Source organism: Chrysemys picta, chromosome 9 (genome assembly GCF_011386835.1).
Source record: "Chrysemys picta bellii isolate R12L10 chromosome 9, ASM1138683v2, whole genome shotgun sequence".
Classification (NCBI taxonomy): Eukaryota; Metazoa; Chordata; order Testudines; family Emydidae; genus Chrysemys; species Chrysemys picta.
Window position 1 is genome coordinate 8,334,341 of NC_088799.1, and position 13,461 is coordinate 8,347,801.

The 13,461-nt window shown below is 52.0% G+C and overlaps 1 long non-coding RNA gene across 1 annotated transcript in view; it reads right to left on the minus strand.

The window, feature by feature from the left end:
- LOC135973630 (uncharacterized) overlaps positions 1-11,355 on the minus strand; it is a 33,768-nt gene extending 22,413 nt beyond the window's left edge. The window contains exon 1 of the long non-coding RNA XR_010590559.1: positions 9,923-11,355. This is a non-coding gene — a long non-coding RNA (uncharacterized LOC135973630). The remainder of the gene's footprint in view (positions 1-9,922) is intronic.
- Positions 11,356-13,461: the final 2,106 nt, after the last annotated feature.

The following is a 13,461-nucleotide window of genomic DNA, read 5'->3' on the forward strand; positions in this document are numbered from 1 at the left end:
GTGAATGCAGACAGCAGCCGGGAGTGAGAGCTTTGGAAAAGACGAGGTGGGATAAGTGGAATTTGGGAGCAACTATTATAAACTGAACACGGCAGCACAGTAAACCCAGGGAGCAGACATCTGAGCATGCAGAAAGGTAGGATATCGTTGCTTGGCAATTTCAGCGCTGCTATTACCAGGAAATGATACTGTATTGTATGTAACCCTAACCTGCGTGGGTCACGGCAGAAGGGCCCGTCTTTTTCCTTCATGTCGGCAGCACTTGTTTAGCTTTTCATGCCAATCAAGCCCCATCGGATTGAACTGGATTGCAGCTGGTGCTTCACAGGGGCAGATATGGTCGTGCCCCTGTATCAGAGCCAACCCCATCATAGGGGCAGAGGGTGGGGGCAGGCTGACCCGAGAATATACTCTGGAAGAAGTTGGTTTCGAGGACGATTCCAAAGTCTAGCCCGCTGCGATCACATCCCAGGTATTTCAGACTCTACATCTGCAAGCTGAAGGCTGCAGCTTCAGCCAATAAAAAAAAAAAAAAAAAAAGCCTGCTTCAGGGAGAGGGGGTTATCAGCAGGACACAACTGTAAGTGAGATCGGGCTGGCTCTCAGAGACGGTGCCCTAACGATGACTGGAGATTAAATAAATGAGAGTGGAGGATAGATGGAGTTTGAAGCTGAAATAACACAGGACCCTAGTACCCTAGATGTGCCCTGTATTAGATGAGTTACCGAGGAGGGGCGGACGTCAAATTAGCTGAGCGGTTTTCATCAGCTGTGAAATCTGAAGGCCGGGCCGACTGAGGAAACGCTGAGCATATTAATTCCAGGGTGCATCTGGGCCCTGATCCAGCACCGTACTTAAGCACGTGTGTCACATCCAGGATGTGAGTTGTGCCATTGACTTCGATGCAACCGTTCATGTGCTTCAAGTTAAGCGGGTGCCTATGGGCTTTTCCGGAGTGGGGCACTAGAGCAGTGTCTGGACAGGTCGGCATGCGGAGACTAGCTCAAAATCCTGCAATTCCCATTCCTTGATGCCGGGGGGTCAGAGCAGCGGATAGTTTGTGCGTCGAAGGAACCTTGCACTGAAAGGCTGGAGCGGGGATATTGCTAGGAAGGTATTTCCTGGCAAACCAGAGCCGGCGGAATGTCAGAAGACAGGAAACGAGGCGTGTGAAGGAAAAGCCTTGCTCTCGTGTTGTCAGGAGGAGCTAGGAACCTGCTACGGTGATAAAACTACTGCTCATAATTCCTGAATGTAACAGATTTCAAGCTTGGGCAGTCGGCAAAGCACCTTCTCTAATCCTCTTGTGCACCACAAAACGCACCACGCCGCGCCGCACCACAACAAGGACAGGGATATATTTCACTCCGCAGGACTGGGTAACTGGATCCCTTCAAGTTACAGGGGTAGCTATCGGCTGAGGATTGAGTGTGATGGGGAAATGTCATAAAGATGTTAAAGCGCTTTGTGAGCAGGTCATGCAAACAGCAGCAGCAGCTGACACACCGCAATCAGAAAGAGAAGGCCCCCCCGCCGCCCCCAGCCCAGAACAGCAAAGAAATCCTTCACATCAGAGACCTTCCTGCTGGCACAAGCTGAGAACAAAGTGACCAGAATGCAGGACAGGCGAAGTTCAGGCTTGAAGGCTTCAATGAAACCCGTGTGAAGAGGAATAATTATAATGCGTGGCCTCTCTCTAGGGTGCTGTGCAAACCCCTTGGCATCCTTAATGAAACAGGATTATCCCCACTTTAAAGATGGAGAAACTGAGGCAGGATTGTGAGGAAAATCAACATCAACCTAATACGCTGAATGGAAACCTCTAGGCCGCACCTCTCTGTGAAACCGTGAGCTGAAAGGCCCTGGAGAATCTGCTGCAGGGAACAGTCCTTGAGCAGCCATCGGATGTAGCCATTGATGCTGGTGGGAAGTGGCTGTGAAATGCTACCAGCTCAGCCTGGTGGCCTTACGCACCCATCTTTCAGTGTCAATGACCGCAGGAGGTTGGGGGCCCGGGATGAACGGGGCTGGCTGAAAAGGGGCTCACGGTTCTGTTCAGCCCCCTGGGCATTTGGGAGAGGAAATACAGCCCTGCTCCTGGGGATTTGCAAGTCAAAGGAGAGCCTCGGGTGAGTGCAGTGCAGAGATTTGACTTGGAAATGCTTTCTTCCCAGTCCGTGCAGGGGGAGCTGCAGAGCTGGGCTGCATGTGGGGAGATTTCCAATGCAAAGGGGCCCCGGGGGAGCTGGCACAGTGACCAGGACGGAATTGGGAGAGGTCTGCTGCTGAGGGAAGATGCACCTGGACCTTGGCTCGGGTTTGGAAACAATCTGACATCCACTTACCTGGAACCCTCGCAAGCTCGCAGGGCTCCTTCATCCCTCCCATTGGGGAGACTTGCAGGCCACGCGGAGCGATGGGGTCCCTCAGGCTTGAGGGGCAGGGTTAGGCCGGGCTTCTGGTAGTGAGAACATGCCACAAGGCAAGGGAGAGAGGCCAGGCTGCTCCTGGCTAGGGTGATCAGACAGCAAGTGTGAAAAATCAGGACGGGGGTGGGAGGGGTGTAATAGGCACCCATATAAGACAAAGCCCCAAATATTGGGACTGTCCCTATAAAATCGAGAGATCTGGTCACCCTACTCATGGCAATGGGAGTGGAGGCGGAGGGCAGGCTATTTGCAGCTGGATGGTCCCACTGTAGCCTCCCGCCAGGACATGACAAGGGAAGGAGGGAGCGGGCACCTGGAGCAGTCAGGTGAAGGAGAAGTTGGAGTGGGCGAGGGGAGGCGGGGTTCCGGGGTCGGAGGGGAGGAGAGGCATTTGCAGTGGGGTGGAAAGAGGCAGTAGGGAAGGGCCTTTCCGCACTGAGGAGGAAGGAGCCGCAGTGAGGAAGGCTGAGCTGGCAGGAAGGGGTTAATGGCTCCTCAGAGCGGAGTGTGAAGCCGCCGTGTTTCCTATGGCAGATTGGGTTTCAGGACCAGATGTGAACTGTGGGCTGGAGGTGGGATCCTGTCTCTGCCCAGGCTCCAGCTCCTGGCCGCAGAGAGAGGCTCAGGTGACGCCAGCTCTTTTCTAAATGTCACATTCAGACAATGCAAACCCTTTCCCCAGGACCCAAGCAGCCGGGAGCGCACCGGCGGGTTAGCGCTCGTAAAGTGCCACCAGGGCCCCAGCCTGTGGCCAGACTCCTTGCAGCCTACGGGGCCCAGCAGTCTGGGCTCCAGGTGACAGCGTGTTCGGCTCATCGGAGTAACGTTCACTCACCAGGCCCTGCAGCGGGGACCCTGCCCCCTCAGCCAGATCAGTCCCTCGCAAACACACAGGGCCAAATGGCAGAGAGCTGAGCAATGGGTTATGGGAAGGCCAGGTGGTCTGGGCCTGTCCCTAGCTCCCGTGGCAGGAGCTCCGGAGCTGACAGCTGCCCAGGAAGCACTATCTCCTGCTAGCCTCCACTCCTCCTAGCTCCATGTGTCCTGGGAGCACATCTGCAGAGGGAGAGGCAGCCTGGGCTCTGTGCATTGAAGGCTGTGAAGATCAGGACCTTATGATTGATGGAGACAGTGCAACGGCTGGCAAACCGGGTCAGAGAGCAGGGATTCTTATCTTTGCATCAGTGGCAAGGAGGCCACTATCTCTTGCACATCAGGACCTCTCTTCATGTCAGTAGGGCACTTAGTCAACACACTGTTCTCCCTGGACCCTGAGGATTAACATGGGGCCCAACCGTAAAATTCAGCACCTGTTGCACTGGCAGCTTTCCTCCAATGGGACCTTCGTGGAGGTTGAGGAGCAGCAGATATCTGGGATGGCAAGACAGTGGGCTCTGGGTGAGCAATCCTGTCTGTGGCCCAGCCCTCACGCTTCCTGTGTGCTGAGAATTGCAAGCACCTGTCCTCGTCCTGCACGCTCAGCCTGTTCACATTCCTGCGGCGGCTGTGCTGCGAAGGGGGGGGGTGCAACACGTGGTGTCAGCGGTAGGATCTGAGAGCAGCGCCGCTCGCCTTCTCCTGTAAAACACCCAGGCCAAGCGCTGATGTCGTGGAGCTTCCCCTGGCTCGCGTGGGAGCTCATGCTCAGAGGATGGGAGCCGGCTCCTCTAAGTTTATTAAGCAGAGCTAGAGGTTGGCAAGCAGGAGCACAGATTGCGTGGGAGCAGGTTCACGTCTCCAGACCCGCAGGTCAGAGGGTTGCTGTGAATTTTCAGAGAGGAACAGGCAGCCTAGCTGGAGCTGGCGGAAAGCCTGTTCAAAGGGAATGAGAAATTTGGTGGAGCTCTGATCTCTCTGATCACGCCCCGGGTAACGATCACGGATGAAATCATTCTCCCCCCAGAGGCAGCTCCTGCACTTGCTGGCGTGAAAGCCTTTCTCTGGCACCGCTCTGTGCACCTGGCTCTAAGGAACCGGCTGGAAAGGCTCTAGCGCCGTTTCTTTGACGATTTCAAAGGCAGGCAGCTTTGTGAATACCGCTCGGCTGCAGGTAGAGATTCCTACAGCTCATGGGAGTGCTAATGAGAGCCAATGAAAACCGGACGGACCTGTCTTGGAGCTGGAATGGGAGCCTGTGTCTCTCTGCACCTCTGACAAGAGAAGCTCTTGATTTCGCGGCTCCACACGCAGCGACCACTCGGCTGGAATGAACAACAAGGGCTGGAGGGTGTGTGAGACTAACCTGACCCTTCAAACAGAATTCATTAGTTAACAAGATTGATTGTGGCTGCCACATAAAATGCTACAGAGGTGTGAAGAAATATGACTAATTACTATTATTAATTCCGTTTCGCAATAAAATCCCTCTGTGCATCTCTCAGTGCAGTGGGTAGCAGAAGGAAATGAACATGCCGGGGTTCTCACAGCTAAAGCACCTTCCAAAATGCTCTCTCACCCGTGGGAGAACAAAGGGCCCTATTCTGTGGGTGTGGCGCTGATGTAGAAGGCTGCATCTGCAGTGCACATGCATGCTCCTGGGCTCACCTCGAATGGCCCCCCCAATCTCATAAAACAGCTTATTAACATCTCAGCTGTTAGTCACGTGGCTTCTGGTGCTCCTGGAAGGTGCTCGGACGCCCCGGAGAGGAGCGCGGTGTAAGAACCAATATAGAACAGAACGTAGAATGGAATCTTTCACGACGCTGCAAAAATAGAGGTGAGGGACTGGAAGGAGGAGGATCTAGTCTCCGATTCCCCCTGCGCTACTGAGAAAGTGAGGTCTCCGTGGAAGGGTGGTTGCTGGAGACACACTTCAAAAGCAATTAGACAGCCTCCAGTCCTCCGGGGGGAAGTCACCTCCTTCCGGCTGCTAGGATGCAGGCGGAAAGCTGGGTGGATGCACGGCCTAGGCCGAAGTGTTCGCCCACTAACAAAACAAACAGCTCCCCCTAGCCACTGACACCAGGCACTGCGGTGCGCATTTCAATGCACTTGAAACAGCTACGCTACCTTCACCCCTTTTATTTTTCCAGCCTTTTCTTCTGGCAAGAAATAGGGAAAAAAACAAGATTTCCCTCCCCGCACCAGTATCCTCCCCACCACCACCTCCCTCCCAGCTTCCTTATGGCCAGAGACAGCAAGGGGTGTGCTTTTATTAAAAACGAAGAGGAAAATCCCAAAGGAAAAGGGAGAGGAGAGGTGGGTGAATGCGGAGACAGGGAAGGTGCGAAGTCAAGGCGCAGTGCACAGAAGGTAACCCTAGACAGCGAAAGGAGGAGGGTGAACAGCATGGAGGAGATACCAGGACAGCAGAGTGACCTGGGCAGCTCCTCCCACACTGCTAGTAAAATAATGGGGCAAATATCAAGGCAGGTGGCCAGCAGGGCTAGTTGACGTTCATTTCTCTTGTTTATTTCTAACTTAGCCCATTCCCCACCACCCCGCCCATCTTGATATTAGTTTGCTACGAGTCCCCTTCACTGTTTCCTTTGTCCTCCTTCCCCCACCGCCGCAGGGGGTCACCCCCACCTGTTGCATCTTGTCCTAATGTAGGGCCAGATGTTCAAAAGTGCTCCCCGGAACAGGGATGGGAGAGTCGCTGTCTGGGCAGAGCCCATCTCATTTACAACACCTTCCGCAGGTCGCAAGCCCCAGTAAAACCAGGGAGTCCAGGGTCTGCAGGACCGGGCACTTCCTTATCAGGGGTGTCAAAAACGATGGGGGTGCTGGATGAGGGCTGCCCTCCTGCCCTGCCTCCCCCCGCCCGAGGAATGGACCGGACAAGATAACTGGTGTCCGTGGCTGGAAGTTGAAGCTAGACAAGTTCAGACCGGAAATAAGGGGCACGTTTTTAACAGTGAAGGTAAATGGCCACTGGAACAGCGGACCGGAGTTGTGGTGGGTTCTCCGTCGCTGGCCATTTAGAAACGCATCCAATCCTGATTTAAAACAGATCTGCTCAAGGGACCATTCTGGGGCAGTTCGACGGCCCGTGTTACGCAGCAGGCCAGACGAGATGATCACAGAGGCCCCTTCTGGCCTTGGCATCTGAGTCTATAGACCACATGGGAGGCCTTTTCTGTCCCTCTCAGCGACGGCCCTTTCCTTGGTTCTGCGCAGCCAAATGAAGTTCAGAATCCCCACCCCCTCCTCCCAAAACACAAGCTGGCTGGAGCGGGGAAAGCATCCCAGCAGCAGGCCCCATGTGCTCAGACGCCAGCGAGGGACTGAGATCCCCAGGGAGGTGGGCGAGGATGCAGGAGGGGGCGACTGGTCCTATGCAGGGAGCTTAGCCTCTCCCTTGCCCTTCCACTTCTTCTCCACATTCCTGAGAGAGGCGGCTCTGGGCTACTCAAAAGGCCCCTCTTAAATCTCCCCGTGCTGGAGAAGAACCAGAGGGAAACCGCCTCCCGACACAATGGAGACGAGGGCCCTCCTGTTACCAGACAGAGCTGGCTGGATCCCTCTGGGTCAGGGGAGCTCAGCCTTGACCTGGGCTCGGGGCAGGGGGTGTCACATAGGGCTGGCAACTGTGGTTACAGCAGAAGCTGCCCCATGAGTGAGCTTTGATGGGACGGCCTCAGTCCCAGGTGCGTAGGAACAAGGGAAAGCATGGGCATTTACATCCCGGATGTTTGTTCATCAGACTCAGCATCGAATGTGTCAAATGCCCCATCATGCACCCGGCCGGGGAGAAGATGCCTGTAGTGGTCCGCTGCTGCTTTGGCGCAGGAAGTTGAATTAGCACATGGCTTGAAAACGGGACCAGGGGTCGCTTGGGGTATAGGGAGCGAGGGACCCGAAAAGGCACGATGCCAGTCTGTTCTCAGGGTGCTTCCCCTAGGCCTGGAGACAAGTCTCTCCACCTCCTGCCGGGAGAGCTGTCCGGGCTGTGTTCAGAGGCAGAATGTGAGCGAAGGGGCACAGGGCGTGTTTACTATTTTCTGCCACTGACTCCATGGGAGCAGAGTCGGATGCTGTGACACTGGTTCTCAAGTCAGCTCAGCGACCATGATCAGGGCCTGATGTTTATTATTTTTTAAATCCAGCCCCACTGCCAGGTGCTAAGCCTGCAAATCTCCGTCCCCCTGTGGGCGTGTGAGCATGCACCCTCCATTGGCTGGCTGCAGATGAGCGGGAACATAGGGTTTGCCTATATAGGCGATAGCTAACAGCAGCATTGTTCAGCTCTTGGCTACCCATTGAAAGATCCAAGTAAGGAGCTTCAGAGCAGGCTGCAAAGGGCAACCCATTAATACCACCCCCAAGCTCGCCAAAAGGAACCCCCCGGAACCTGGAATCTCACAGCCCAAAGTACCGACCCAAACAACCACCCAAGAGCAGGGAAGCCCTCTTTGCAGAGCGCCGCTCACCCTCACTGAAACTCCCAGTGCTGGGTGCAGAAAGATTCATGATAAGAGGGAGTTGAAAATGTCACTCTACGCTCAGGATAAAACGCTTCTTTATAAAGCCAGCGGAGTCCTTCCACCCTCCTTGATCTCCGTCCTGCTGCCCCAGGAGGGTAATGGGGAAGATGCTGCTTTGTTAATTCAGTGTCAGACTCACCCCCACGGTCCCGCTCCCTTCCCTGTGATTTCACAGCTCTGGCGAAGCTCCTCTCATTTCCGAGTCTCACCGTCCCTCCGGCTGACGAAACTTTCTTCCCCTTCGCCTGGATTCTTTTTAACACTCCCCCCCCAGCCCCAATCTTCCTCTCACTCTGTTTCTCATTAATTATTCACATCTCATGAAATAGGAATGAAAACAGATTAAATGATGTTGGCCAGAGTCCTGCAGAAGTGAAATCAGCCCCGCGATTTCCTGCACCGATGTCGACTGCCTACAGCTGGAGCGAAACATTGAATCAGGGATGGGGAGAGAAGTTTGGAGTCAGGACTGGATTTCTCCGGCACGCTGAGATAAGTGCTGAAGTCACAGGGACCTTAGACACATCAGTTACATGGGGAGATTCTGGGTCCACATTTAATAGATTAAATAAGGCCAGAAGGGATCATCTAGTCTGACCTCCTGCATAGCACAGGCCCCAGAACCTCACCCAATAATTTCTGCCTCAAGCCCACCTGTCTGAGCCAGAGAATAAGTTTTAGGAAGATCATCCAGTCTTGACTTAAATGCTGCAAGAGACGAAGAATCCACCACAGCCTTAGATAAGTTGTTCCAATGTTAATTACCCTCCCGTGTGCACCTTATTTCTAGGCTGAATTTATCTAGCTGCAGCTTCCAGCGTCTGGATGGTGTTATGCCTTTGATAGTTTAAAGAAATCTTTTCCCCGTGTAGGCGCTGGTAGACCATAATCAAATCATGTCTTAACCTTCTCTGTGATAAACTAAATAAATGCAGCTTCTCAAGCCTCTCACTCTAAGGCATGTTTTCCATTACTCAGATCACACTTGCCGCTGTTTTCTGACCCTTCTCCAGTTTTTCCAACATCCTCTTTAAAGTGTTGACACCAGAACTGGCCCCAGTCCCCAGTAGGGTGACCAGATGTCCCGATTTTATAGGGACAGTCCCGATTTTTGGATCTTTTTCTTATATAGGCTCCTATTACCCCCCCACCTCCTGTCCCGATTTTTCACACTTGCTGTCTGGTCACCCTAGTCCCCAGTAACAGTCTCACCAATGTCAGATACAGAGTTAACACCCCCGCCCGCCTCCTGCTTGATATTCCCCAGGTTATACATCGAAGGTAGGTAGCCATCGCCTTCTTCTTAGCTACAGCAATTCACTGGGAGCTCATGTCCCCCAAGTTCTTTTCAAAGCCACTGCATTCCAGCAGACACCCCCTATCCCGTAAGCATGACTTACATTCTTTATTCCTAGGTGCACAACCCTAGATTTGAATGTTACAACACCTGGGTTATAGGGAACCCCCAAAACAGATACCCTCCTGGGCTACCTCAGTTTCCCCACCCGTGCTAAGAAACGCTGTCGCGCAGCAGTGAATCCAAACTCTTTATCCATATGAAGTGCCACAGTGCGCAGATCCCAACAGTTCCTCCCTCAACCCCAAAGGAAAACAAGGTTACAACACAGCAGCTCTGCAAGCCCATGCCCAGGTCCCTGCCCCAGGTCACCCACCCGAGCATCATTAACCATTCTGCCCCAGTTCCTTTAGCCCCTGTTCCAAGGACCCACTCTCCAGGCCTCCTTCCTGAGAATCCCAAGACCTGCTTCTCTCCCACAAGTCTTCTCCTGTAGCCCCACGTCAGGCCTCCTGCAAGAGGGCTCCCTGCAGTGTTTCTCTCCATAGGCCTCCTCACCTGTGAATCCTGGTCCTGCCCAGGGGACCCTCCCTCCAGGACCAGTCCCTTGTTCCCAAGCTCCTCCCACAGCCCTCCCCTTGGACCTTCTCTTAGAGGACTCTCTGCAGCGTGATAGTCCCCAGGCATCACTGTGTGTGAGTCTTACCCCTGCACCTAGGAACCTCCCTTCAAAGCCAACCCTTTGCTTCTGGACCAGGCATGCACTGACCCCCACGTTCCTCTGCTCACGCCTTCCTGCAGCTCGGCAGGGTTCCCCAGCGCCAGCCAGTCCTCCCAGCAGCTCCAGAACCCAGCACCTGCAGTTCACAGTTACTGCTCCCTTCGGAGCTCTTGCAGCAATTTTCCTTCAAGCAACTCTCTGCCATTCCTTCTGCCTCTCCTCTGTTCTCAGGCAGGTCTTGCCTGGCCTTCCACCACCCTCTCTGGATCTCTCTCTTCATTCAGCTCAGGTGCCTTCTCTTAAGCCCAACTAGGAGGCAGCTGACGAGTCTCAGGTGCACTGGACACTGCTCTGTCTTAAAGGGGACAGTCACTCCATGACAGCATGTTGTTCAAAGGAGCCCACCTTAGGAAACAATCCAGAGCCTATACAACTGACCTGCCCCCTTGTTATTTACCACTCCACCAGTTTTTGTGTCATTGCAGATATGGCCACCTATGTGGTGTGTGTAAATCCCACCCTTGGCTGTGTAAATGGGCCCCTCAGTGTCTGGCACCTTAGTGCATGTGCAGTGCACAGGTCCTGCAGCAGAGGAAGCCACCTTTGGAAACCCCCCTCTGTAAGGCCATAGATCATCCTCAATATTCCTGCAGAGAAGACCATTGTGTGGGTGAGTGATGGTCCTTGTTCAGCTGAGCTCCGGGCCTAAGGCTGGGTAGGTCTCGCGTTCCAGTCTCTTCACCGTGCCTTTCTTCTGCAATCTGCTTTCAACCGTCCCTCTCCAGCATGGCTGCCATCCCCGTGCTCTGCTTCACACTCATTCATCAATCATTTGCCAGACACGCCCTGACCACTGCAATGCTGGAAACAGGAACTGCCAGCCTGGGTCAGTGCTCAGTCCAGATCAGTACCCTAATTCTGACAATGGCCAGTTCCAGACGTTTCAGAGAAAGGTGCCAGAAGCCCCCTAGTGGGGGGTTTCCACAGAAAATACCTGTTTCATTTCTGAATCTTACTAAGCTTTGGTCCTCAGTGGTATCCAGTGGGAGGGAGTTCCACAGGTTAATGATGCACTCTGTAAAAACATATTTTATCAAGGTTCATGTTTTGCTTTTTAAATTAATTGAACATCCCTTTGTTCTTGTGCTGTGAGAGAGAGGGTAATTGGGAATATTCAATTTGCCTTCTATAGCTCATTCATTATTTTATAACCCTCTATCACACCCCCTCCTCTCTAAACTAAACAGACCCAGCTTCTTCAGTCTCTCAGCATACAGATTTCTCTCCAGGCATTTTTATCCCCCATCTCTGAACTCCTTCTACTGACGTGATCTCCTTACCAAAGTGGGGTGACCAGCACTGCACATTGTATTCCAGGCAAGTTCGTATCATTGATTAATATGGTGATATAATATTTTCAGTAGTTTCCAGCCTGTTCTTTATGCATCCGAACATTTGCTTTGCTCTTTCGACGGCCACTGCATATTCAGCTGAGGTCGTCATCGAGCTGCCCACAGTGTCACCTAGGTCTGTTTTCTTGAGTGGTTACAGTTAATGTAGAACCCAGTAATGCAGATGACTCATTCCGATTATTTGCTCCTTGCACTTGACCACAGTGACTTTTGTCTGCTATGGTGCGGCCGACTCACCCAGCTCTGAGTGAAGGTCAGGGTGAAGGTCCTGTCAGTCTTCTCTTGTCTTGACTAATCTAAATAATTGGGTCACATTTTGCCCCCTCACTCTTCACCCCCTTTTCCAGGTCATTAATGAATATATTAAACACCACCGATCCTAACCGTAGCCCATCCCACTCTTAACCTTCGCCATGATGAAAATTGACTCCATGTTCCTGGTCTCCTCATCAGTTTCTGCTCCACAACACACCATGACTAGTTGGTTCCTTAACAGCCTCTTGAGAGGGACTTTGTTAAAGGCTTTGTCAAAATCCAGGTCAATGACGACAACTGGTTCTCCTTTAGCTGCTATTTTGTTAACAGGCTCAAAGGATTCTAAAACATCCTTGATGCCACCAACTCACTGACTCCGCTTCCTTTCTGTTTTCATGCTTAGCACTCACATGGTTGACCACTTGGTTCAGTGGGTCTACTTGTAGCATCTTCCTCCATGTTCCTTGCTTCAAAGCTTTCCCAGTCCTCCCTTCTGAATATGCTTAGTGGTGGCGTAAGCCATTTGCAGGCTGATGGGTCTCTAACACAGAAGAGGCTGCCGTACATTCGTGAGAGAAGTGGCTGAAGGGTAAGTCTTCTCTTAGCATCCTGTGGGATGTTGTAAGAATGCTGGAAGTCACCAATGGCGCTAATCTAGATAAAGCGGCAAGTTGTAGTAATCAGAATGTACAGGAGTTAGATCTTGGAGTAATGCTTATTGTTGGCTGTGGTGCAGTTCTTTTTAGCCTCTGTGCATATCACCAGTGAAGCCTGTTCTGATGTTTTTAGTTTAAAAAACCCAACACTTTAGGTCACATGGGAGTAGAGAAGTGCAATAACAGGGCCAAAGATCTACGACCAGATTTTCATTTTCATAGTCAGACTTCTTCACGTCTCTTGGCCAATGTAAAGGGGCTTGAACATGGGAGTAAATTACTTTTACTGAAAACCACTTTCAGGCTCCTTCACACAGCCTGAGTGGTGTAAAGGAAGCACCTTAGTGTAAACAAGACTCTGCTCCTTGTGTTTTGGCCAGGTTTACACACAGAAATTAAAGAAAAGGATTCACCAGTTCCAGTGTTACAACAGGGACACCGAACCTTCTGTCTCCTCCAGAGAGAGAGCGAATGCAAACTCCGGAGGGGCAGTGGCGGCCTGGCATTGTCCACACCAACCTACATGCCATGACAACCTGCTGGGGACAGATAGACAATGGAGGGATGTTTATACTCAGTCACAGAAGTCTGCTCCAGTCACAGGTAAATTAACCTGACTGGTTCTACGTATCATAGAATTATAGAAGATTACGGTTGGAAGAGACCTCAGGAGGTCATCTAGTCCAAACCCCTGCTCAAAGTATGAAGTCCAGTTCCAGACCAGTTCACAGTTTAACTCACTAAGGGGATTTTATATCACCTCTGACCACACTGAAAGTTTCGTTGCCATAATCCACTGACAATTCAAGAGGCACAGGCAATTATTATGTATCCCGTACTGGCTGCGTTGTAAAACCACCCGAGAGACTGAATCTATAAATATTTGTTATCCAGTTAATATTTGAATAATGTGGTTGGAAGTTAAATAGCAATGTTCTGAAATATTTGGTTTCAGCAAATTTCAAATCTATGTCAATAATAAACCCGACAAATTTCCTTTTTTTTAAACCCTTCTCCTCTGTGCTGGTTCTTACATCACACCTATCCCTTTGGCATGTAAAAGAAGGAGGGAGTGTAACATTATTAGCTGTCAGCAGATGGCACGGTTAGAGATGGGCTTAGGTGACTGTCTAGCAGTTAGGACTTGGAGAAATGTTTATTTGTTAGCTGTGGTGCAGTTCTTTTGCCTTCTGAGCGTCTCTCTGAAGACTGTTCTCGCTGCCTAAAGTCTCCCTCTGCCAAAGGAGGGTACAGTTACATCTCC